The 25443-nt window shown below is 42.5% G+C and overlaps 1 long non-coding RNA gene across 1 annotated transcript in view; it reads right to left on the reverse strand.

Annotated features, from left to right (window-relative positions):
* LOC116466405 (uncharacterized) overlaps nt 1–1570 on the reverse strand; it is a 72742-nt gene extending 71172 nt beyond the window's left edge. Inside the window, exon 1 of the long non-coding RNA XR_004247527.1 lies at nt 1426–1570. This is a non-coding gene — a long non-coding RNA (uncharacterized LOC116466405). The remainder of the gene's footprint in view (nt 1–1425) is intronic.
* Between the last annotated feature and the right edge of the window lie 23873 nt (nt 1571–25443).

The following is a 25443-nucleotide window of genomic DNA, read 5'->3' on the forward strand; positions in this document are numbered from 1 at the left end:
ACTATGATTAGTCTAGAAGGAGGTAACTCAAGTGCTGAGGAGCTAAAAGCAAGCCTGTTTAATGAGGGATTGAAGGAACTTGCGGTGTTGAGAATGTGGAAATGAAGAGGAAGCATGATTCGGCTCTCAAAGAGGAGAGGGTGCCAAGCCTGTGAAAGATCGCCTGGTTCTGTGTGGCTCAAATGGGAAACCCGGCCAAACATCTATGAAATTCAACGTATTAGCAATGTTTTCTATTCCCTCTCCAACCTTCTCATCTTTACCTAACCCCACTGTTTTTCATTCTTTTTGTTTCTAACAATAAAGCTGCCCAAGAAGGGACTCTGTGGCCTGGAAGGTGGTGACCTCCCTCTAGCTGGGACTGTTCAGGCCCGGGTGGACAGCATTCTGGAAAGGCATTCAGGAAAATACCAGCTTAAATGAGGTGGGAGCCTGGACTGGAAAACCTCTAACATTTGCTCAAGAGCCCAGATCCCAGGACCTGAAGTGTGACTCAGAGCAGCGTCCCCAGGCTGGTGTGCAATGACACATTTCGGCATGTGTCCTTTCCATGGTCCATATGTTCCTCACAGAAAAATTAGAGACATAGGAAAGAAAACAAATCACTATTAAATGTATTAGGAATGAACACAGTTAGCGGGAGACACGCAGTGTCTATGTATTTTTTCTCTTCATTTTTCATTTACTGTAAATTTTATTAATACAGTCTTCTGACCACCCCACCACCCAGGAGTTTCCTTTTGAACTTGCATCTACTGAAATGTATTGTGTTGAGTATTTTCTTCCAATGCAAGTATTCCTAGGACATTTCAAAGCAGAGTACTCCACGGGCAGGAAGGCAGCGTGGGGAAATTCCAAATAAAAGTTAGTGAGAACGGCTTCCTCCCACCAGAAGGTCTTGCATAGGAGACCAAGCAGGGAAGGGAGCCGCAGACACCAGTAGTATGATTTTGCCCATCACCTGGTACTTGTGGCACACCTTTAGTAGGTGACAGTGAAGGAAACAGCTATTTTTCCATCAATACAAAATCTTAATCTGAAGATGGTGCAGGTTGGGGGTGCGGATCCACACGGACAGGAAAGAAAGGCGAGTTAGCTCTGAAGAGGTCACACGGCCTGACAGGCTGGGCAGGCTGGACGCTGAGGTGCCCTTCCAGGCACATGGGTACTCCTTGGGGCTAGAATGGGAAGCCCTGCTGGTGTCTGCTCCCATCTCCAGGGCACGGAGGTGTGAGCAGAGAGAAAGAAAGGTGCACAAAGCTCTATGTTGGGGGACGCCAAACAGAGACAGAGCCCCACACTTCAACCCTCCCCCATGCCTGCTCCCTCCACAGGAACTCAGAAGGCCAGCATCCTAAGGCCACATTACCGGGGGCCCCATCAGCCACTGGGGTTCCCGAGGAAAAAGGATATGCAGAAACTCACCCTGAGGCCTTTGCTAAATCCTCAGACACAAAGAAAGCTAAATGAGAGACAAAGTTTGGCGGGAGGATCAGAGAAGCCTGGGCTCTGTGGCAGGTTTTCTCTTTCAGGCGATAGGCAGGCCCTGGGCCGGGCCCGCCCAGCCCCTGTGGAATGTTCTGGGGGCTCTCTCTGGCACTGGCTTTCAACTCTGCTTCTGAAGTTAGTCTGAACAATGGAAACAATTCCTTTCCATGATTAAAATCTTCCACCCTCTAAAATTAGTCCCAGGAAATTAGAACACCAGTAATTGTAGGAGGCTACACAATCCCAGCAATTTAAAGTGGAGTCATTTACGGAAATCACCAAAGTCCTTAGAAGATACTTCCTCAGTAGTTTTTGTCCTATAACTTGAGGCCACTAAAGGGTCATCAAAGCTCAATGGCTCTCAGTCTCCCAGTTATTAAATCCATTCCAGTTAAGAGATAACATGGAATTGTTAGCAAAGGGAAATTGTGACATAGTGGCCTTTCCTCATACAAAGGGAGATGGATTAATGTGTACCTTGTGTCTATGTGTGTGAGATTAGAGGCTTAAGAATTCAAGATTTTGCCCTTTAAGTTTTCTTTGTCATTATTTTTTTATTACAAATAGAAAAGTTGGGATCAGATTTTCTCCTTTTCATACTGTCCTTGCTTAAAACCTAATCATAGGAGCGCTTCATACAGCAACCCACAAGCATAGGATCAATTCTCCTAGAAGTCTCACAATGCAGCCTTGCAAGGGAGCCATGGGTTCACCAGCTCAGTAAACAATGGATCTGCGTTTAGCTTGTATGTGTTTTCCTTGAATGTGCTGCATTTTCTTATGTGTATCTTTTCTGACTTGAAAAAAAAAAACAGAGGTCCCGTGGAAAATTGCTGACAAGGGGCAGATGAATGAACCCTGAAACTACATTTCCCATCACTAGAACCGGGAGTGCTTTCACACCTGTTTGTGGAGTTGAGGCCAGAAAATGGTGACAGATATTTGTAAGGGGTTCAACCTCAACTCCTTCCATAGAGTTGCAGAAACACACTTCAGAACACCCTTCCCTCTCTCCAATGCCCTGCCACCTCTTCCTCATTCCCCTATTTCCACCCTCACCAATGGTCTCACCTTCTCTTTATAACATGGTTGTTTCCAAAATGGCGGCTGCAGGACCAAAACCTGAGCAGGGTTATCTCACCCAGCCCCAGCCTACCTTTCCAGGGCATTTCCTTGCATGCCCCGGTGGGGACCATATTGTTCAGTGACTCTAAAACACCCTCTGTGTCCTAAATGTATGCGTTCATCTATCCAACAAATATTACGGAACTTTTTCTTTTTTATTTTTTTTTTCCTTTTGAGACAGTCTCGCCCTGTTGCCCAGGCTGGAGTGCAATGGCATGATCTCAGCTCACTGCAACCACTGCCTCCCAGATTCAAGCAATTCTCCTGCCTCAGCCTCCTGAGTAGCTGGGATTACAGGCATGCACCACCATCTCCAGCTAATTGTGTGTGTGTGTGTGTGTGTGTATGTGTGTATCTTTAGTAGAGAGAGGGTTTCACCACGTTGGCCAGGCTGGTCTCGAACTGCTGACCTCGTGATCTGCCCACACTGGCCTCCCAAAGTGCTGGGATTACAGGCGTGAGCCAAGTCTTTGCCCTCCGAGAGCTAATGACCTAGAGGAAGGGACACGACCAGCCATCATATTACACAAGCAAGTATAAAATTACAAATTGTTCCTGGTACCAAAAGGAGAGTGACGAAGTGCTGTGAAAATCCACATAATTGAGTGCTTTTACTCTGTTTGAGTGGGCAGGGAGCTTCTTGGGAACACAACAAGCAGCTAAGGTATCAGGGATGTGTGGACAGCTAAGAAAGGCAGGCAAGCCAACAGTATCCCAGGCAGAGACGATGGCTGCGCAGCCTCCTAGGACGTCCTTCCTGGGCATCCCCACCTGGAGAGCCCTGCTTCCCCTTGATGCACTATTTGAATGACACCCTTTAGGAAGCCTTCCTGGATTCTTTCAAACCCCCCTTTCTTTCCTCCAGCCAATCACTGAATAAGTGCATACTAAGCACCTACTGTGTGTCAAGCGCTGTGAGGACACCCAGTGCCATGGGAAGAAGACAAAGCCCTTGCCTGTTTGACAATGGAGGTTGCATTCTTATTCAGGTATGATGAGGCCAACTGCTCAGGAGACAACACTATTGGAGACTGTGTTAGTTCCCAAGAGGAGGGGGCACTCCAAACCACACAGGGCCACATGGGAACCACTGGCATCGGGAGCAAGAGGACAAGGTGGGGAGGAGGCATTACTGTGGTTTCCACAGGAAGGAACAGGCAGAGCAGGGTGGGCGGGCTTAGGACTGGCTGGTTTGAATAATTTCAGCAGGCCCTGGCATAGCGCTGTTCCTAGTTGTCTGGTCCCTAACCTTGGGGTGATCAGGGGAATAGTGGCCCAGAGGGTGGGAGCCTGACGGAGGAGGTGTGGGGTGTGGGCTCTGGATTGGTCGGTTTGCAAAAGAGGGTGTGTTTGCAGGCAAGTGTTTTAACACTACAGACACTGGCTCACCCTGGGAGGGGCAGCCTCTCAGGGTCCACAGGACCCAGATGTCAAAGCATCAGAATAAAAAGACACAGTTAATGCATTGCCCTTGAGGTTTAGCTGTCTACCTGGGGGGATGAGCAAGAGATGACCATTCAACACAGCTAAACACACAGCCGGGGCCCCTAGCCAGCTTCCGGAGGGATGGGCTTCTCTGTGGAAGCTTCTCTCGAGCCCTGAGGGGTGGACAGGAGTCAGTCAGGCAAACAGAACATCTAGACGCAGGAAGCACATAAAACAGAGACAGAGGAGGAGGGGAACAATTCAGAAAATGAAAGTAGCTCAAAATTGCTGGAAAGCCCAAGCTTGTGGGAAAAAGCGCCAGTAAGAGAGAAGGCTGTCAGGACCAGATCGTGGAGGGTGGGGTTTGACCCAGAAGCTGGCTTTATCCTGAAGGCAAGAAGAGCCACAGAAGGGTTTGATGGAGGTAAGGGATGTGCCTGGCTTTACATTTTGGATCATTTGGAAGGGAATGGGAATGCCATAAACACGTGTAACTCGCAAGGCCACTGCAACCATCCAGGGGAGAGATAGTAGTGGTGGTAGAGACAGGGAATCAACAGATGTAAGGGATATGAGCAAAGAAAAATCATGGGATTTGCGAGGTCAGGTGAAGGGGCAGAGATGACCCCACCTCCCTGCGGGACCAGCTGGCAGAGCGTTCACTACCACAAGGGATGCCAGGCAGCCTGGCCTAGCAGACAGCAGGCAGAATTTTTACTCAGATCCCAGAATGAGGGACTCATCCCTTATGGATTGAATTATTTTAGAAAATTTACATTATACCGTGAGTGTCCATGGCACTGGGATACTGTTTACCTCAGAACATCATTATAAGGACTGATTGAGATAATGGCTCTGAAAGTGCCGGCTGTGGAAAACACTGCTCATGTGTTTTCTTAATTTCTTGCTACCATTATTATTCTTGTGCAGCCCAGGCCTCTCTCTGCCCAGAGCCAGAGTGACCAGCCATGGTAGGCATATGATACGCAAAGGAACCAGCAGTCCTTGTGGCCACAAACATCTCTTCTCCCTCTCTTCCTAGAAGCATTGCACAGCATTCAACAGAATTTATTCTGGACAGTATTTCACCCCACTAAAAGATCATACTCTTCAGGATCCCAGGAATCTAGGTGTAAATTCTGGCCAGTGAGATTTAAGTGCAAATGGATGCAACTTGCGGAAATGTTCCTTGAAAGGAGAAGGTATGACATTTTTCACTACTTGATTCACACTTTTGATCAGAACTCAGATGAGATGGCTGGACTTCTTGCAGCCACTTTGGACTATGAGGAGGAGGTTTTTTTACCAAGGCATCAGTCTGCATTCCACATGGCTATGGAGGCACTTCCAAGTCCTGGACTCCTCTGCTCTGAGCCGACTTACCTGAGGAATAAACGTTTTCCTATCCTGTTTAATCTACTGTTTTTCAGGCCTTTGTAACTCACAGATAAATCTAACGTGAAGTGATACATCTGATATCCTAATAAGCCGTCAGCATTTTTACCCTAATACAAAGAGTGTGAAGGAGTAAAATAGGTTATGTATTCATAAAGAATGTGATCATAGTATCTATACGTTTAAATGAGGGGAAAAATACCTGTTAAACCTTTAAACAATGCATTTCATTTACTTTGTCAGACTCTTCTAAGATGAAATTGAACATTTTCTCTGAAAAATAATACTAAAACGATCTCACTTTTGGTGTAAAAAATATCAATATCCACTTTTTTAAACCTATCTTTACTACAAGACTAGTTGTTGTAAAAAAAAAAAAAAAAAAAAAAAAAAACTTTAATTCAGCTCCTATTAAAAGCATTTTAGAGCAAAGCTGCTCCAGAGAATTCTCAAAGAAACAGGAAAAACAGTATCATTTCTCTGGACCTACTTGAAAGAGAATTGGGTGACTTTTACTTGCCCTTTCTTCTCAAAACAAATTTTTGGACTAAGACAAAGTATGGAAAATTTCTATGAAGTATTTGATACTTCAGTGAATGAGAAAGCAAGCAAGCTATAAATGCAGTGCAAAGTGTACACTCAGACTTCGGGGATACAAGAGGTAATAAAAGTTTTTTGTTGTTTTTTGTTTTTAAAGGCAAGCGCTCACTTGGAACATTTAAATAAAACTTTAAAGATAGCAAGTAAGACATTGCCATTTTCTAACAAGAAACATTCATCTTCATCTACCTGTTATGAACTAAATTGTGTCCCTCAAAATTCAAATGTTTCTGAAGCCTTAACACCCAGTATATCAGAATAGACCTGTGTCAGGAGACAAGGCCTTTAAAGAGGTGATTAAGGTTAAATGTGGTCATTAGGACAGGCTCTAATCTAATCTGACTGCTGTCCTTATAAGAGATTAGGGCACAGACACATACAGGATGACCATGTGAGGACACGGGGAGAAGATGGCCATCTGTAAGCCAAGGAGAGAGGACACAGGAGAAACCAGCCCTACAGACACCTTGATCTCAGACTTTCAGCTTCCACAACCTAAAGAAATACGTATTTTTTTGCTTCAGCCTTCCAAACGGTGGTACTTTGTTAGGCAGCTCCAGCAAACTAAGACACTACCTCATGCTGTTTCCCATCCTAGCTACAGTTGCAAAGCAACAATTTTTAACTCCATGCAGACAAGATTCTGAAGCAGAGATGAGAACAGCCACTGTCTTCAGCAGATGTTCTGCCATGACACCTGTCTAGTCAGTAAGCCCACTGTCCACTCTGATTGGATGGTCCAGTTCTTCTCGCCTCTCCTCCAGCAAGTCACCTGAGTCCTAATTTACATAAAAAACTTGGAGTCATCAAATGGGAATTCCCACTGTCTCCAGACACCATGCTGACAATTCCATTTAATCTGTCCCCCTTTCCAAGGCCTGTGCCTTGGAGTTTGGAACTTTTTCTATTCATTGACTCTTCTGTGTCTTCAGTGCTCACCCCATGGCTATCAAATGGTTCCTGGTTCCTCCCTGCTCTTTCATAACCAAGCTTCTTTAAAGATCTTGGGAGCTGCCATTTTTGTTTCTTAGCTCCCTCTCACTTCTCAGCCTGCTCCAGCTTGGTCCCTGCCTTCATTGCATAACTTCACAACTCTTGCAGAGGTTACAAATAAGCTCCCCATTGCTGAACCCAGGAGACTTGTCAGTCCATTCCCAGCAGTATCCAACGTGCTTCACGTCCAATGCTCTCTCTCCTTATTTTCCGGTTTCCCCATTCTCCCTGGACTTTCCTTCTCTGAGTCATTTGCAAAGTCATCATCTTCCACCTGGACATTTAATTCTCAAGTTCATCAAAGGTTAACTCTCTGTCTGGGCCCAAAATCCTATCTATGCTGAGATAAGTATCAAATTGAGACCTGCAGTTCAGCCCTTCCTCTCTTATTCAACAGGGAACCACACAGTAACCTCACAGACCGAACCCCTGAATCCTCCTCCGGTCTCTAGCAACAACCCGGGTCCTCTCCCAAGCTTATCCGTCGTCTGAGGTGGTGCCACCTGCAGTGTTTTTGTTATTTGGACAGAAAGCCAGGAGTCAGCCTTGGAACCTTCTTCTCCCTCAGTCTAACCTCCAAACTATCACTAAGTCAGTTTTTCCTCCTACCATTCAGTTTCTTTCAATGCCACAGGGGTCTTTCTCCTGGAACTCCCAGCTTCTCGAACACAGGCTATTATCCCAGCCCCCTCATCCTGCTCTCTCCCCAAGAAAGAAATGTTTGAACTGCAGCTGCAATGTCACCTTCTCTTCCATCCATCCCCAGCACCCTCCCTTCACAATCTGCTCTCTGCACCAGGAGTGAAGTCAAAATGCCTGGACTCACCCCTACAGGGTGCCACACCAATAGCCCCAGCTCACCCCCCGACTCTTCCCATGGATGCCTGCAATTTGGGCCCAAAACATGGGAACTTTATTTTACTCTCACGACTCTAGTTATATTGTATTGATTTTAAAGAGCTCTTTATGTAGCAACAGTATTTTCTGTTACATATTTTGCAAATATTTCCCCAGATTTGGGCTTTTAGGACTGAAATCGCCATATTCTCTATGCTCTTGCAGAAGACGGCAAATAATAATGTCAGCAGTTACTGCTGACGTTGTGGCCTCCTCAGCAAATGGAAGCACCTGGCCTGCCTCACCTGGCGAATCCACCCGGGATGGACCATGCCTTGGAGAAAAGGAGAGAAGCTGCAGAACGACCCTCAAAGCCAGCGCCTGATAAACTACATTTCAGAATCAACCACCTTTTAGAGACAGGGAATAGCAGACATTCTTTGTGATGAACACACTGAAATTTCAGGGAAGCAGCACTACAGGGTTTCTTAATTGAACTTTTGTGAATTTTATTCAAAGCAGACTATAACAATATGGTTCTTGATTGCCGTTATTTCTCTACCTCGTGAAGAATGTGGGCCTGGTGGAACTGGCTATTGTTCTGCGTATCACATGCTTCCCCATTATTTCCCTTTCCATGTCCACACTGAAATTTGGTCCCAGCGAGTGGGCAGGTAAAGGGACCCAATTTTCGAAGAAAATTAATGAAGAGAGAATGGATGGGCGAGCAGCTGCCCTTTCATCCCTGACGGCAGAGTAGGCTCAGGTACAGGTGGGTGGGCTGCTAGGCGTTGCGTTTAAATTCCTTTATCATCTCAGCCTTTTCTCCAAAGGCCTTCAAAGAGCTGAGCCCAGCTGCTCCCATCCCCTCGCCTGTGCCTCCTCTACTGATGACAGGACACACAAAGCATCCCAAAACCTGGAGCCACAGAGGCAGACTGGGGTGGGTGCTGATGTCCTTGTAGCAAGTGAAATATTGTACTTATATTCAAAGACAGCCATCTTCACACCGGGTGCCTGGGAGGACAGTCACACCAGACATTGCGGCTATATCATTCTATCTTCTCTGCTCAGCCAATGTACTCATCGCTCATTGTTCAAGACACTCCCAAGTCAAACTAGCAAACCGAATTTCACTGCTCTGAGTTTAAAATGTATTAACTGCTGTCATGATCTAATAATAAGTATTATATCTGCTTTAAGATCTCCCAGCAGGGGATAAGGGAAGCATACATGGAGCTGGAAATTCACTGATTCTGCTCTTCAAGAAACATCAGGCCTGAAGAAGGGCAGTGGAGCTCTCGGGATGGTGCCTGCAGTTAATGAGTCTGACACTCTTTGCCTTCCATGACAGGACACAAGTTCCCTTCATAGTAAGGCCAGAGAGTGTTGTCTCATAGCCATGCAGCAGCCTGAAAATCAACCAGAACTTGGAAGTGAACACACACTCTGCTTCTTAATAGAGCAGTGACACTTTGCTACTCTGAGCCTCCTTTTCCTCTCTGTAAAATGAGAATAATTCTCACTTTTCCTGAGATTGTATAGAAACTAGAAGAAGCAAAGCATGAAAAAGCAACTGGCATCCGGCAGACTAAACAGTACGTTAAATTATGCTGTCAGGGAAATTGAAGATAAAATTCTGAACTTACATAACTTGAAGATATTATTTCACCAGAGTGAAATTTACTTCAGGGTTCCTAGAAACATTCATTCTTTCATTTCCAAGTATTTTGGGGGCACTAACTATATGCCAAGCACTGTTCTGGTACCTGGGGTATCCTAAGTGGAGTGCTAGTAAGTGTTCAACGACCAAATGACACTCTGAGAGGAGGCAATGAGGAAGCCCTGATTTGTAGCATTTGCCAGTTACTGTGGTGTAAATTCTTCCACCACAGCCAATTTCCAATGACCTGTGAGATGCAGAGTTAGGAAGAGAATGTGCAGCATCAGCTCTGGCTCCAGCCCAGCTCCCAGATGGCTTATTTATGAATCAATAAATAAACCACCCCCAATCCCATCCACCCTCACAGACCTCCCTTTCTGACATCACCCCCTGAAGGTGAAATATGATCCAATACCTCTCCTTCACCAATTTCTTATAAGCAGGTTTTCAGAGATGTGGTGAACATAAAAGAAGTGATATCGACTTTAAGCTATTCACATTATCATCACGACATTTTTTTTTTTTTTCTTCCCAAAGCATCAAATAAAACATGGGCTCCTGCCCAAACTTTACTTACATACAAGGGACTAAAGCTTATTTAAAAACAAAAACCCAGCCAAAAAAAAATTGCAGTTCTCCAAAACTATAAATGATTTACTCTCTTTGCTTTGGTCTTACCCAAAGCAAAGGGGATCCCGCACAGAATGAGGGAGAATCCACCATGGTTTCTTCCTCTCGGGGACCACTGAACTGTGGAATAAGCTGTCCCCACTCAGTGGAGGCAGAGGCCAAGAGAGAATGTGAGCTTTGTAGGTGCTCTGCTTTTCTTGAGCCTTTGCAAATAATAACACAATGCATAAGCCTTCAAGCATAATCTTCCCATTGTTACAGTGTGTGGGGATGACAGAGAGTAAAAGGCCAAGGATAGTAAATTTGAGAATTCCCAGGGTATAGCTCTACAACTGTACTAAATATTTCCTGGACTTTCTTTTTTAATACAAAGCAGTAAAACTGGGGGAGAAAATGAATAGGACGAACTTTTTGCCAATTTGGGAATTTGCAGCTTTCTGTATTTGCCACTCTCCACTTTACAAAACTAGGCCTGGTCCCCTGTGGCTAAGATTGAAGGCAGTGCATGGGCCATGCCAGGCCTCCTGCGTGTAGGAAACAAGCAGGCCTACAACCTCTTGTAAGACCTTTCTGGGCAAACACAGGGTGGGTCCCAAAGCAACCATTTTTGACTCGTATTTTGCCATAATCCTCCTGTTTTACTTGGGCTTATAATTTTTAAAAAAAAATCTAACTTGATTTTTCCATTCTACTCAACCTGCAATGAACTCCTTTCGTCACACTGTGGCTTGTGGCGTCAGTCTGTTATTGTGCCAATCACAGTGAGATGAAACATGCTATGCCAGGTGCAGATCTGATGAGTAAACAAAGGAAAACCGGAAAACACAATGCACCTATGTCTACTGCCAAAGACCTGGGATAATCTAGTAGAGCCTCAATCACCCCTTTTCCTCCCATGATATCTTATGCTAATTGAAGACCAGCATAGGTAGCAGTAGCCTCTCAGCTGCGCTAGCAGACACCCATTGACCACATCCATTTTCAGGGAATTTTGCATGGTCAGCAAGAGCCTGAGGTGGTGGAGTTGGACAAACTGGACTCAAATTCTGACCCCTTATTGACTTGCTTTGTAAACTTGGGCCAGTTGCTGGGGAAGATTCAATAAATTATTGCATAAAGCATATCATCCAGAACAGTGTCTGGCACTGAATATGTACTATGGATATGTTAACTACTGTGGGGAAGATTGTGGAAGATTTTGAAATAGGCCTAAAGGATTTTTGGATAGCCCTCAATGGAATGCGACTATTACAAGGATTATTTGATTCTATAGGGTGTGCGCATTTGCTTGATTGCTATTCTTTGACTAGGCTACTTTACAACTCTGTTAAACGCAAGTTGATTTGTAGAAAACTCTTAGTTATACAAACAATTCCTGCCTGTAGACATACATACTGTGTCTCATCTCCTGGTAGACAATTCTGTGTCACCCTGTGGATGTGGACCAATTTTGCCAGGTTACATCCATTTGTAAATTCATTTCAGCAATCCCTGTCTGACTATAAGGAATATAGTTCTTTGAGTTCTCTTATGAACCAATTGTAATATTATCATATTGGTTTCTTCATTAATTTACACATTAAATGCAGTTTTTGACTTGTGCTGATTTTATATTTGCCTGAGAATCATGATCTTATTCTCTTTTAAAGTTTATCCTTTAACACCATCATCATCATCACCATTTTTATTTTTTCACTCATTCACTTAACAGATATTGTTGAGTAACCACCAAGTACTAGACACCATAAGCTCCTTCAATTCCTACAACACTTCAGAAGCTGCGCAGAAGTTGGAATTTGATATTTAAAAGCCTCTATTTATCTCATAATATTTTAGGCATAAATGTTTCTTTAAAGGTTTGGTACCAACCACATTGTTCAGATACAGGCATAGCCACCGAGTATTCCTCTAACAATCAGAAAGGGCTGTCCCTTTTTTTCAAAAATGTATACAGAGTACAGAAATACACAATATGTTTCACCATCACTTCACTTTTTCTACCCTCAGCGTTTTTTTAACCAAGTGCCCATTTTTACAGCCCACACTGACCAGTAGGGAAGATAGCTCTCTACGTGGAGAAATCTTCTAAAAGGACCTAGCACCTAAAAGAGCATATTGAGAACATTAAATTGCTTTTACATAACAGAGTCCTACCAGGGGGTCACCAGGCCATTTGATCTCACAGATTTCAAGCATATGAGTTAAAAGAAAACGCACACCCCAGGAGACGCAGTGCCAGTGGACTCTGTGATAGCTTTGATTCCCTTGTCAACTCGGATTTCACAGGTGAGCTAAAGTTAATCCAAACTTGCCTTTGCCACCCCAGTTCATCATAATGGGAAAACTGGGGCGGTGGAGGGGGGCTGGGGAGAGGAACTGGCCTGACGGCGGGCCTTCCACCACCAAGAGTGTGGCTTACTCTAAGGGGATCTTTGTGGTTTGCCATCATCTGAAAGAAATCAGCTGATCCAGCAGTTCCCAGACTTATAGACCATGGCCCACAGGGAAGATGCAGAGGGCCCGGATACAGGCACTGCCTGAGAAGGTTCAGGTGGGACATTGCTTTCAGACACCCTCCTCAACACATCTCGACCTTCAGGACTGTGAACGCTCATCCCGGTGGGGTTATTTTAAATCAAAGGCCAGCATGCCCACAGCTGCACAAGTAAGGAATGCCTAAGAAAATAAATACTAGTTAGAGGGTGATTTAATGCAGTTAGCTGCAGTGGGTGGAGGCTGGAGGCAGTAGCTTTTAACAAGTTTTATTTGAAAGACTAACTCGGTGTGGTTGTCACGACAGTTGTGTTTGTGGCCGGGCTTGCATTGCTGACAGATGGAAACCTGGCAGCCTTTCCTAATTCATGCAGACGCTCTACAGGAGTGACCCGGCTAAGTAATGCCAACGTTAACCTTACACAAACCGTTCTCCTCTTGTTAATAAACAGAACATTTTAGGGTTGTTCTGGTCAAAACACTAGCAGAAATATTCAGCTGTTCCTCCCTTTTCATCTCTGTTTGCCCTCTGAGAATTCACTTAAAACGAAAAATGCTTCTGCAGAGAATCACTGCCTGAAAAAAAAAGAAAAAGAAAAAGAAAAGGGAATGTTTTGCAGACATCCTCATCTTTGCAAACGCCCTCTCTAGTCATCAAGTCCCCTACAACGTTGGGATCTCCAGGAAAGGAAGATAAACCAGCAGGACACCTATGGTGGCAGTTTAGTATTGAGGAAAGCCAGCGTTAGAAGAAAATATACTCCCATCATTCACTCTGGGAGATCAGTTTCAGAAAACTGCTTTGCAGTTCAAAAACAAACAAAAATGCCCTGTGGAAAAAAAGCTCAGTATTTCATATTTGAGCACCAAGTGTGCTTTTAAGGAAGCAAAACTTCTTGAACTTTGCTGTATTTTAAAAGAGAACATCATGACACATGGAGACATACACCCAGAATCAGCCAGCCAGCAGTGGAAATAGAGGAGGGAACACCCAGGAACGAGTTCTGGGAACTCCTGGTACAACCGTATGCAAATCATTTCACAGGCGTGCTGGCAGGCTAAGTTCCCAGAGTAAACGATTTTCATTTCTGTATCGGCACTATCTTCGCACCAAGGTAACTGACCACATACGTGCCTCTTGTCTGGGGAACAAGGACAGGTGGGGTCAGATCTTTGTTAACCCTCTATTATTATAAGAGGCAAAACCATCACAGAACATTGTGTATACATTGTCAATGAATCTCCGTGGGTAGATAATAATCGTTTTTTTTTTTCATTTTTAAAATAGTTTTGGGTAATTTGCAGAATGACAATACAATCCATTGGAACAAATGACTTTCCAAATAGTTTTCAACTACTCCACCTATATTTTCAAAGACCAAATAGCTGTGCCCAAAGAATCTGGTGATTTTAACCATTTCTCAAGATGAAACTTGTAAAGGATTTCTCCTTCAGCACAGTTGACATCTCGGGCCAGCTAACCTGCAAATAAAGAGATTTCCTGGGAAATCTACCAGTGGGTGTTGCTTTTTAAATAAATCACAAAAGAAAAATTACTCTAGCAAAAGGGAGGGGGGTCAATTACTCCCAATTCCACATATGGTTTAAAGTATTTCTAAATATTTGCCAACAAAAATAAAGACCGGGTTACAGTGAAGGCACTTTTTACCAATATCATCTGAGCTTGGTGACTGGTCTCCTTCCCTGCTCCACCTTTTCATAATGCTGTATATCCAATGGCAGGAGGTCGGCCCGAATGCGGACTGATGGGCTTGGGCTGGCTCTGGCTCTAGGACATGAGAATTCTTGCAACCTAATTTGATTTACATTTTTTAAAAGTCTGCTTAATGTATGGCATCTCTGGGGATCCCAGCAGATCAGGCGAGGGGTAAGGAGAGAGCATATATGCCCCTGACTCCCTCTCTGTAAGGGTCACCTGTGGTTGACCCAATCTCAAGATGAGTAACTTCTCTTCTGAAATTACCCTCCTTCCAGTAAATGCTGCCCCTCTTTCCTTTGGATCTGGGGTTGATCATAGGCCTGCCTTTTCTGGAAACATGCACTGCATTGCACTTCATGGTTTCCCCGTATCTGCCCATGCTTTATAAATATCTTTTTATGAAATCATCCTCAAATTATCCCAGCCTGAGTATGCCACCTGTTTCCTACAGGGACCTTGCTTGGTGCTCAGCCCTATGTAACAATGATTCCTAACCTGGGCTCCCTGAATTCCCTCCCCTGAGCCATCCACTGGTAGAAGTCTTTCTCAGCATAAGTCTCTTTTATAATTCTTTGTCATTTATTTTATGTATTTAAAAACAATTTTCCATGAAGGGGGTCCATGGGCATCACCAGATTGGCAAAGGAGTCCACAGTATTAAAAAAATGGTGAAACAAAGTGAACAGACACCTATTTTGCTCTGTATTTGCACTCATCTGCTCTGTATTGAAGGTAGGATATAATGGAATTCACTGATCTCTATGGGGAAAATGTCAGAGACTCCTGTCTCCTTCACATATGCTTCCTCTTAGTAAGCCTCTAGCATAAGCCCCTCATTTTACCCCAAGGTAAAGCTTTCAAACTGGTTGAAAGGGTGAAGGTTTGACAATTATTTTCTTAGATATCAAGAGAAGTAAGTACATTCTACTTCCCTTGAAAGAAGTTCTAGCCATCTCTTTTTACTTGGTTCTCTTTTTCTGTCCCTGTCTCAGTCACTCTTTTTTGTTTCTCTTGGTGTGTATGTGCACGTGCACATATGTTTGCATGAAGAAGTACAAAGTCTGGCCTGGGCAATTCCTCCAAGGAAGCAAGACTGATGAGTCCTCGTATTTTTTTCTCTTTTGCTAGAATCTGTTCATCCAAGAAACCTGGAGACTTCAGGCCTGGTGGCTCTCCTCTTTGGAGACACCTGGCCACCTCTTTTGCCTTTTACAGTGTTCTTTTCTCTGATATGGCTAAGTCAGGTGGACCTAGGAAGCAACATCCTGTTTTCCCAAATCCTTCCCCTTTCCGAGAAGAGTCTTTGTATGTACGTATGCATGTATTTATTTATTTATTTTAGTCACAGGGTCTCACTTTGTAACCCAGGCTGGAGTGCAATGGCGTGACTGACCTCAGTGGCCATGAGCTACCGTGTCCAGCCACCAACCAAGAAAAGTCTTGATAAATTGCAGCCATTTCCTTTTTCTGATTTGGATCAAAACGTCTTGTTCACTGATCTCCTCTGGCTTTCTCATGGGCAGATCTACTCTCATTTTTCTGGGCAGTGGGCTGGAAAGATGGGGACAAGGCCAGCTCATGGGTGACCATAGGCAGACTAGAACCTGTGCACTGTTAGTGTTCATTCGGAATGACTGCTGAAGATCATTCTCCATGGAATTTCACCTAGTCTACTAGAGTTTATAACCTAGGGGCTAAAGGCACTGTTAGTATGAAAAGTTAAATTATTTTGCTTTTTTCTCTGTACAGAGACCTGGTTTGATGAGGTAACTTATCAAGGGGAATGTTCAATATTTCAGGATTCTCTTGCCAAATACAACCAAAATGTTACACTTACATTTTCATCTTTATAAGCATTTGATTCAGGATGTTTACACTCTATACTGTTAAGAATCCATCATTCTTGATCAAGTAATTAACACTAAAGAAGATGAACTAAAAATGGTAGCATATAAAGTAAATATAATTGCAAATCAGGACAAGAAAGTTTTCACAGACAAGATGATGTAGAAACAAAAAAGCAACACCTCAAGTGTCAGAACCTGATTGTGTAGAATTAGGGCTAAGTCTTTTAATTGGCAGCCAATGAATAAGAGTAGGTAATATACAAGATGAGGAACTGTCAATGATAAACCAGTCTGTGACTGAAAACTGAATTTGTGGCTAGCAAGAGTTTTAAGGAAAAAATGCAAAAAGCATAAAAGAGTTATATAAAATCGACAACTATCCTAGAGGCAATGGAAAAACTACACATATAATATACTGGATAGGGTAAAGATAATTTGACAGTCGAAGGCCAACTAGAAGAAGAAACAGAAAACATCTAAATGTATCAAAATATGCAACATACCTGACATCGCAGAGCAAATCCCACAAGCCTGTATTGACAGGCTTGATCTGCACAAAGCAAGCATGGCCAAAGTTTACTTTAATTTTCTTTGTCAAAAAATTGCCCTTCCTCTTTATCTTTGGCTTATATAGTGTGAAAATATTTGTTAAAGGTTGAGGATTTTAAAAAGACTAACCTACTGCCAATTATAAGAACTTGTGTGGAAAATGCCTCTTAATAGGTGGGGGGAAAACGGTCATGGGACCAATATTTTAACACAGTTATTATTAAAAGAAACAACTTATTATAAACAAGTGCTCACAGCTGTGTGCCTCACAGAATTTCTTTTGAAAACATGGGTTTGCGATTGGAGAGACTAGGAGAGGGACCCTGTGGAAGGAAGGCTGCTCATCCTCCTGGGATCTGGTCCTCCCCCAGGCTCTGTTGTCCCCGCGACATGATTGGGAAGAAAATATGACCCTGTAGAGCAGCCACTTGACTCGTGCTCCGTCACCCCCTCCTCCTCCAAATGCCAACAAGGCCACGTGCTAACTGTTTCAGCTCAGGTGAACAATTTCGACTCTCCAAGCCTCCAGATGGCTCCTTCTTTTGACAGCTGCCTTTGATTTTTATTTGCACATTTTCCTGTTGTTCATGCTTATTTCTACCTGCAGCTGCAGTGCCCCAAGTCGAAGTCAATCCATTCACTGTGGTCCCCTGCTCAAAGCAATAGACTCAGGAGTGAGCAAATGACCAAGCTGAATCTCATGCATTCTGTTGCTGCTGACAACAAAGATGTTTTCTCTTCCTCACTGGACATGAAGCTTGGGGTGAGTCAGGTTTTGCCCTGGAAAAGCTGCCTCAAGGGAACAGAGCCACTGCAGGAGAAGCAAGGCCGAGAGCAGGAGAGAAGCCAGGTCACGGCAATTTCATCTGCGCTGCAGCTGAAGCTGGAACTGCCACTGGACCTGGATTCTGTTATAAGAGCCAGCACATTTTCTGTTTTTGTTTAAGCCAGTATGGATTGGGTTTTCTGTCACTTGCAACACAGAATCCTGGTTCAAGTCTATTGGGAAAATTACATAACATAAGCCTGGATAACACTTAGTATAGTGCCTGTGCCTAAGCAAATTCACACTAAATGCTTGCCATCTTATCATCATTCCTAATGCTGACCAAAGCCTAGAGGAAACAAATCTTCTGCCAACGCCCTGGTTTAATGGTGACAATATTGGACTATCTCAAATCAAATATTCTATCAGACTCAAAAGCATGGGAGTATCAAAGACAAAACTACTACCTATTACAAAGTTTGTAATCTTAGATAAATTTTGACTCACCTAACTTGGTTTATGGGACACCTAGACTTTGGTAATGTTCTCACCTAAACCTGTTTGGGTTAGAAGTGAAACAAACACAAACAGATAAGTTTCTTATCTGTCTGAGATGTTCTTGGGCAGTCATTACGTCTTTGGGTGGTGCAGCCTCAGTTCCTTTAAGCCTGGATACAGTTCCATGGGGCTTGGGTGGCCATTTCCTCCTCTGAACAACACACCATTAGAAAACATACACCTCCCTGGTCCTCTCTGTGTCCTTCCTGATGCCTGGGTGTCAGGATGATGATGCCATTCTAGAATCTTCTGTACCTCATGCCTTCAAGTGCTGAGCTTACAGCCCCTTTCTTCACCACCTCCTGAGGTCAACTACTTAGGACCATTGAGAAAATGTCCTCTGTCCTCATATTTTGTTGAGTTAAGGCTGATTCTACTTGTCAGCAGCTCAGCTTAATTTCTGGACTGTCTTATTGGAAGCGGTGTTGCTTAGAGGGCCGTGTAGTCATCTTAGAAGACAACACAGTAGCTCGTTTAGGCAACACTTCCTGAGGCTCATGGTGGGCCACACTCTATACTAGGTACTGTCCCCAGTTGAGTGCTGAATTGGAGAAACAAACTTTGCTTTTTTTCTTGTTTTAATAAAAATGTAAAAGCCAACAAATGCAGTAGAGTAGTGGTTTTCAACCCAAGGCTGTGTATTAGACTCTGCTGCAGAGATTTTTTTTTTTTTTTTTTTTTGAGACGGAGTCTCTGTCTGTCACCCAGGCTGGAGTGCAGTGGCGTGATCTCGGCTCATTGCAAGCTCCACCTCCCAGGTTCATGCCATTCTCCTGCCTCAGCCTCCCAAGTAGCTGGGACTACAGGCGCCCGCCACCATGCCCGGCTAACTTTCTGTATTTTTAGTAAAGACGGGGTTTCACCGTGTTAGCCAGGATGGTCTCGATCTCCTGACCTCGTGATCTCTCCACCTCAGCCTCCCAAAATGCTGGGATTACAGGCATGAGCCACCGCGCCTGGCCTCTCCTGGGGAGCTTTAAGGAAAATCCACTGACCAAGTCCTCCCTCAGAGCAGGGAAGTCAGGATCTCCAGTCGTGAGTACTCCCCCAGCCACTACGATGTGCAGCCACATAAAGAAGCTGCAAAGGACCGTGATCAATGCAGGCGATAGGCAATTAGGTCAACAAATACGATTCTGTACCTAATGGGCACCACTCAAAATACAGTTGCAAATCTGGGCACAATGTCTGAATTATTCACCATGAGCCCTATGTAAATTCCATTATTTAATGATTCAAACATTTTCTTTTGTTTGTATTTGCTTGAACAATCATCCAAGCGATCAATTTAATTCAGTAGTTCAATTTATGTAATTGATTTTGTATCTGTTTTTGAAAAACTTGCCCAGTAACACAGATTAGAAATCTCATTAACCTAGCATCCATCCAAAAACTCATTCATTAGGACTTCTGTATAGAACCATGATTTAATGTCTGCAATGCGACCTTCCCATAATACTGCAGAAATCAGTAAATCTAACATAATTTATTGAAAATAAGCAAATGTTACACCATTACATTTACGCAGATTTCATAGACCCAGTATGTTGCAAGTCTAATTTTTTCCTCTATTTATATGTGTATATGGCATATTTTCCCCAAACAAGAACTCATTTTATGGCCAATTTTATAAAGCTATTTAAAATATTATTTTAGCACATTTAATGAAAACAATTAAATCTAACTGCACAGAAGGGATTTAAAAAAACCAACTGAGTGAAATATCATAGTAATAAAAAGCCTGAACTGATATATGAAATCAGCTTGAAATAAAAAAATGCTAGTGTCCTATATTTTAAAACCTGTTATAGTGGCAGAAAATTTTCAAATCTAATTTAACACAGATGCCTAACCATGTTATACGTACCCCCAGAGAAAGGTCAATGTGACTACATTCATGAATTTAAGAACTCTTATAGAAAAATGAATTTTCATGGAAGGTAGTCCTTTTTCTCCTGCACATGGAAACCTGTCTGTATACATTAAAGTGACTAAACAAAATCACAGTCCACAAGATGATGCTTGTCTGCTGGTTTGATTAAAAAATATATTTTCCTCACACCTTGGGTTGTAAGTCTACATGAGCTGGGCCCCTTTTATATGATTCCTATCACATAAAAAGCCAAAGTTATTAAAGGTTTGAAGATACAAAAAAATTTACATCAGGACAATGGGCAATGTAAACTACTCTCGTATTTGCATATTTGATCCATTATTCCTAGAAACGTGCTTACTTCTTCCAACAATTGCTTCAGCTCTCTAGGAGGCTGCCACGTCCTCTCTCTGTCTTTGGGGACAGCCCTGGAGCCTGACTTGTCTTCCAAATGACCAGTCAAGGCATTTGTCATAACAAAAGACCATCTTTTTTGGATTCATACACATATGAATATGAAGATCTAAATGGTTTTAGTATTATATATATGACTTTAGCTTGGTATATGTAAAACTTTTAGGTTCATATAATTTTTAAGTATACTTATAAGTTTTGAAGGCTGAATAAATAAACCATTATCAGCCTAATTCTCTCCAGCAACTGTGGGCAGAGAAGTGTTTTTACTGTCAGGAATACATCCAGGATATTATGCAGATGTGCGGGTTATTCTTTTTTCCATCTTCAAAGATACAGATTTTTTTGTGTATTCTCAGCAAAGAAAAATTTGAAATATAAAGTCAGGCAACCTTCTATATCAGGATCCTGTAACGTGCAAGAGTAACTTAAACCAACAAAGATGTTATCCTCATAATGAAAGTGCCCAGAGGACCTGAATGCATGGGCTTGTGAATGTTCTCCCATGGATATCAGCTGCCATTAGGTCTTCGGCTGAAACAGGCTGGAGGGAAATTCTGCAGAAGTAGAAGATTCTGGCAAACCAAAAACAGCTTTTAAAAAAGAAAACTTGCACTGTAACACCTTTCTAGAACTTTCTCTCCATCTCAAGGGATGTGCAAAATATTTATCTTTTATAAAAATATGTAAAAAGCCAACCAGGTTGATGGAGAATATGTTAGTCCTCAGTGAAATCTATTCTTATTTCATACCTCTTATAGATCAAACGTGTTTCAAAAATGGGGTCTGTTTTATGTGTACTTTTATTTAAAGTAAGTGTTTAAACCATATCCATCAAACTAAAAATCAGTAACTCAATATCTACTGCTCTTGGGAGAACAGAGATATTTTGATGCTTACAGCAGCTTTTACACCCGTATTTTAAGAGGCTACAGAGTCCAATAAGTGTGTGCTGTCTGTAATGCATTACTGACACACACTGCATACGATAAGGGTTAACAATGCAGTCTGTCCAGCAATAAAAAATAATTTCACATGATTTTATCCAGAGAGAAATACAAAGGTACCACATTGCTTTTTAGAAACATTTTTAAAATAAAATAAACATTATAATATTTTCTCAATATTCTCAAATGCCTGGGAAAAAAACAACTGTTGGAAAACAAATCTGAGACACACAGTATTAGGACTCAGGGATTGCTGGTCCTCTCAACTTCATTCAGATAACCAGTCGGCTTGAAAACACAACCCTACAGAAAGAAGGATCTCCTCAGCTTGCCGCTTATGAGCTGCACTGCTGAAATGCCCCATCTCAGGCTGATTTTTATAAAGGTTAGCAACAGGCTGCTGGCTGTGAATGCAGACTGAGGAGGTGTTGAGTACTGAGGAGCAAGTCCAGAAGCACAGATGCACACTCTACACCCAATCTACTTACCAAATAGAGCTCACAAACATCAAAGCTCTGCCCCTACTTTTTCTATATCTTTAAATTTCTGTTGGACTTTTGAAAACAAGAAAAGACAGACAGTGATGTTTCGCATTTTCTGAAACTCTTTGTGACTCCACACTTGTAAAGTAATGAGTAAGCATCTTCTTTTTCTCTGAACAGTTTTCAGGCATCCCCAGTTCCCCACCCCAAGCACACACATGGAGTCTGCTCTTCTCTGCTCCACCACAAGCAGCCACTCAGTCCACAGAGCCTTGAGTCGCTCGTTTCCCGGCTCAGGCTCAATGCTCTCCTGCGCCACAACTCCTGGCCCCTTTGCTTAACTCCTCCATCCTCTCCAATATCTGGGCAGACGGCCAAGATCTTTGCCATTTTAGTGGCTCAAGGAGTCTACCAGATAGTGTTCAGACTGGAGGGATGACCTCACAGGGAATTTATTTTTCCTTCTGGGTCTAAATTTTTTGAGTTGGACCCAGACTGATGTATTTTCTAAGCCGGGCCAGTGGAACTGGAGCTATTGAACCAGAGTTGAAGTCTGACAGCTTTCTGTAACTTTCTGTTAAGGGGGAAAGAATGTGTTAAGTTAGATTGACCTTCATCTGAAAGTGAGACATATATTCTACCCTGCACACCTTCCTCAAACATGCTGACACAACACTAAATCTTTAAACACAACGAAGTCAATAAATGCAAAGCTATGGTTTTCACAGCAATCGTAACTCATGTGTCCATAGCATTTTCCACTCCTGCAACAGGTGTTATGTTTAGCAGTGTGATGCAGATACAGTGTAGCCCAGTGAGCTGCCCAGTTCCCTGACTTTCCTTGACTTGCAAACCAGTTGGGCCCATCATTGTATTCACTGTGTAAATAACACTTGCTAAATCTCTTCCTATCCTAAGGAGCACTCTAGTTCCTATTACCTGGACCTGAACAAAGGATACTCTTAAAAGGCTAACAACCTCTCCTATGTAATCTGGAACTCAATCACTCTACATCTCTTTTAGAAGCTCAGAATTCCCCAACTAATAGACGCACTTTGCTTCAAACCCCTGTGTGTGGTTTGAGTTTTCTTTCTAAGTAAACACGTGAGAAAGCTGAAGTACAAATGGCACACTGGGATATTTGGGGTAGTTAAGTTGACTCGTTTATAGATCTTTGAAGTTTTACAGACTTTCCAGATATCATCTCAGGCACTGAATTGAGTTTCACCAGAAACATCAAATATCAGCAATAGGAAAGTTTACAGTTTATAGCCTGATACTTTAACTGCTTAGTAAATATTATAGTCTTTTTTTTTAATCAGTAGCAAGTAGGTAGCTGATAACATTTTCAATGAACTCTGAAATTTCTTTATAAAAGTACATAATCTCAAGCCTAGATATTGAGTTCTACCTGAATGGGATAGAGGCAATTTCCAATGAAAATCGCATTTTTCCCTCATGACTTAGCTGAAAAGTTATAAACTAACTTTGGGATTTCTAAACTCCTCCCTCTTAAGCCCTGATCATACCCCTGATTTTATTGGAGAGCTGGATAAGACAGCAAGGACTATGATCCCAAGGTAGGAATACATGTGAAAAACCCAGCCAGGCTCACAGCCAGCACATACGGCATTTTTGCATGTGCTGAAAAGGCACCCCTCCAAAAAGCCTAGGAGAAGTGTCCCCACTGGACATTCCAGTTTCAGTTATTCCTCCCTGATGACTCTGACATGCCCAAGGCCTGATGAATCCAGCCAGTAAACCTTGGGCTGATTTCAGCCTGGCAATCTCCAAAGCTAGGCACCTTTATGTGGGCATTTCCTAAGCAAACAAATGAAGTGACCTTGGTCTTGGAAAAATAGCTCTGGCCAAGCCACAGAGGTGTTAGAGCATGGCTCAAAGGTTGGACTCAATCACATCCAAATATTAACCAGCTTTGGGATTTATTACTGTATCATTTGGAGAGCATGGCTTTATCTCTCTAAGCCTCAGTCCCCTCATATGTAAAACTGGCATTAAATAACGTTTCAAAATTATGAGTTAATATATGTAAAGTCTGTAGCAAGTGCTCAATACTGTGTAGTCCAGTGGAGTGATCCTGGTTTAGGAGACAGAAGCCTAGGTTCCACCCCTACAAATGTGTGACCTTAACTATCATCTTGTGATGCTTAAATTTTTTGACCTTTATCTCATGGGAATGTTGAAGTAATCAAAAGTAAAAGTACTTGCAAAAAAATTCTATACTATTATTTTTGAAAGTAATTACGCACATCTGAAGTTTTAAAGAGAGAATACCAATAAATAAGGTTAGAATGTAGGATTACCCAAAGAGGGCAGGAGAGAACCAGGGTAAGAAGACAACAGTAAATTTTTCAGGAAGAAACAGCCTGGTTCATTCCAGCAAGGGTAGTGATTTCTTAAGACAAAAATAGCCTGTTTAAGCAATTCAATGCAATTAGCAGACGGGGTTCTCAGGACTATTCTACTACACTGGAGAGAAAGTTCCCACCAAAAAAGCTGATAAATGTTCATGATAGCCCAGGAGTGCTCAAGCTTGACTTTGAGAGGCTTTTTCCACGATTCATTCACGGCCGTAAAATATTCTCAATTAACAATAGCAAGATTTCAAAGGCTCACAAAAACAATCAGGAATGCCCTAGAAACATGGCTGTGCTCCCTGATTGGGTTAAGTGTTTTACAAATAGGCGTCTTCATTTTTTAAGAGTAGGAACATTCAGAAGTCCTCCTAAATTTCTGACTCATAATATAAAGGAGAATGAAGGAGGCCTAAATGGTCACTTCTTTCTTGTTATGATTTCATTGAAACTTTGTTGAAAAGATATTTTTTGCTCATTATTCCTGCTCTGATTGATTGTACAGACTCAAGATGGTGCTACTCATTTTACACCTCTCAAACCTCCAACAATTACACAAAACACATTTTCCTGTTTTACTCCTCCTTCCTGAGCTGGAAAAGGGATAGGAGAATCTGAGCTCAGAGCCAAGACAGGGTTGTTGAAGCAACCCAAAAGTCTTGCACTATGTCAGCATGTTTATGGAGCAATACAAACATCTAATCCATATCTCTGGTGGCCCAGACAAGTGATAAAGTTCCAAATCTACCTTCTCTGCCCTTCCACGTCCTGAGGGGTCCAGAGGTCAGAAATCTGTAGCTGCATTACTAATAAAGCCTACCAGCTTATTAATTTAAAATAACAGCACAAATAAATGGGGATTCCTTTCTATGTGTCACCATCAGCACTAGCTTTATATCACTAAAATATTTCAGCATTCTGCTGGTTGGCTTCAAAACATGCTCTGTGTTTGGAATCAATTTTTGTTGCTTTCAACAAACAATTATGAATACATACATGTGTCAAGCAGAGAACTAAGCATTAGCTATGGAAAGAATAATGAGAATAACTATCATTAAATAGCAACACCTTGGGGGCTACGATTATAAAGACGGAGAAATAATTCAAAAAAACAAATGATTCTGCTCTTGAATGCTTACACTGGTGGAACTTAAAATACATCAAAACAATATATCATAATAAGTACCATAATAAAGTAGAAGCAAAGTTTTGTGTGAGCCCCCCAAAGTAGAAAGCAATTCACTCTCTAGAGGTTCAAGCAGG

Source organism: Hylobates moloch, unplaced genomic scaffold, assembly GCF_009828535.3.
Source record: "Hylobates moloch isolate HMO894 unplaced genomic scaffold, HMol_V3 SCAFFOLD_4, whole genome shotgun sequence".
NCBI classification, from domain to species: Eukaryota; Metazoa; Chordata; class Mammalia; order Primates; family Hylobatidae; genus Hylobates; species Hylobates moloch.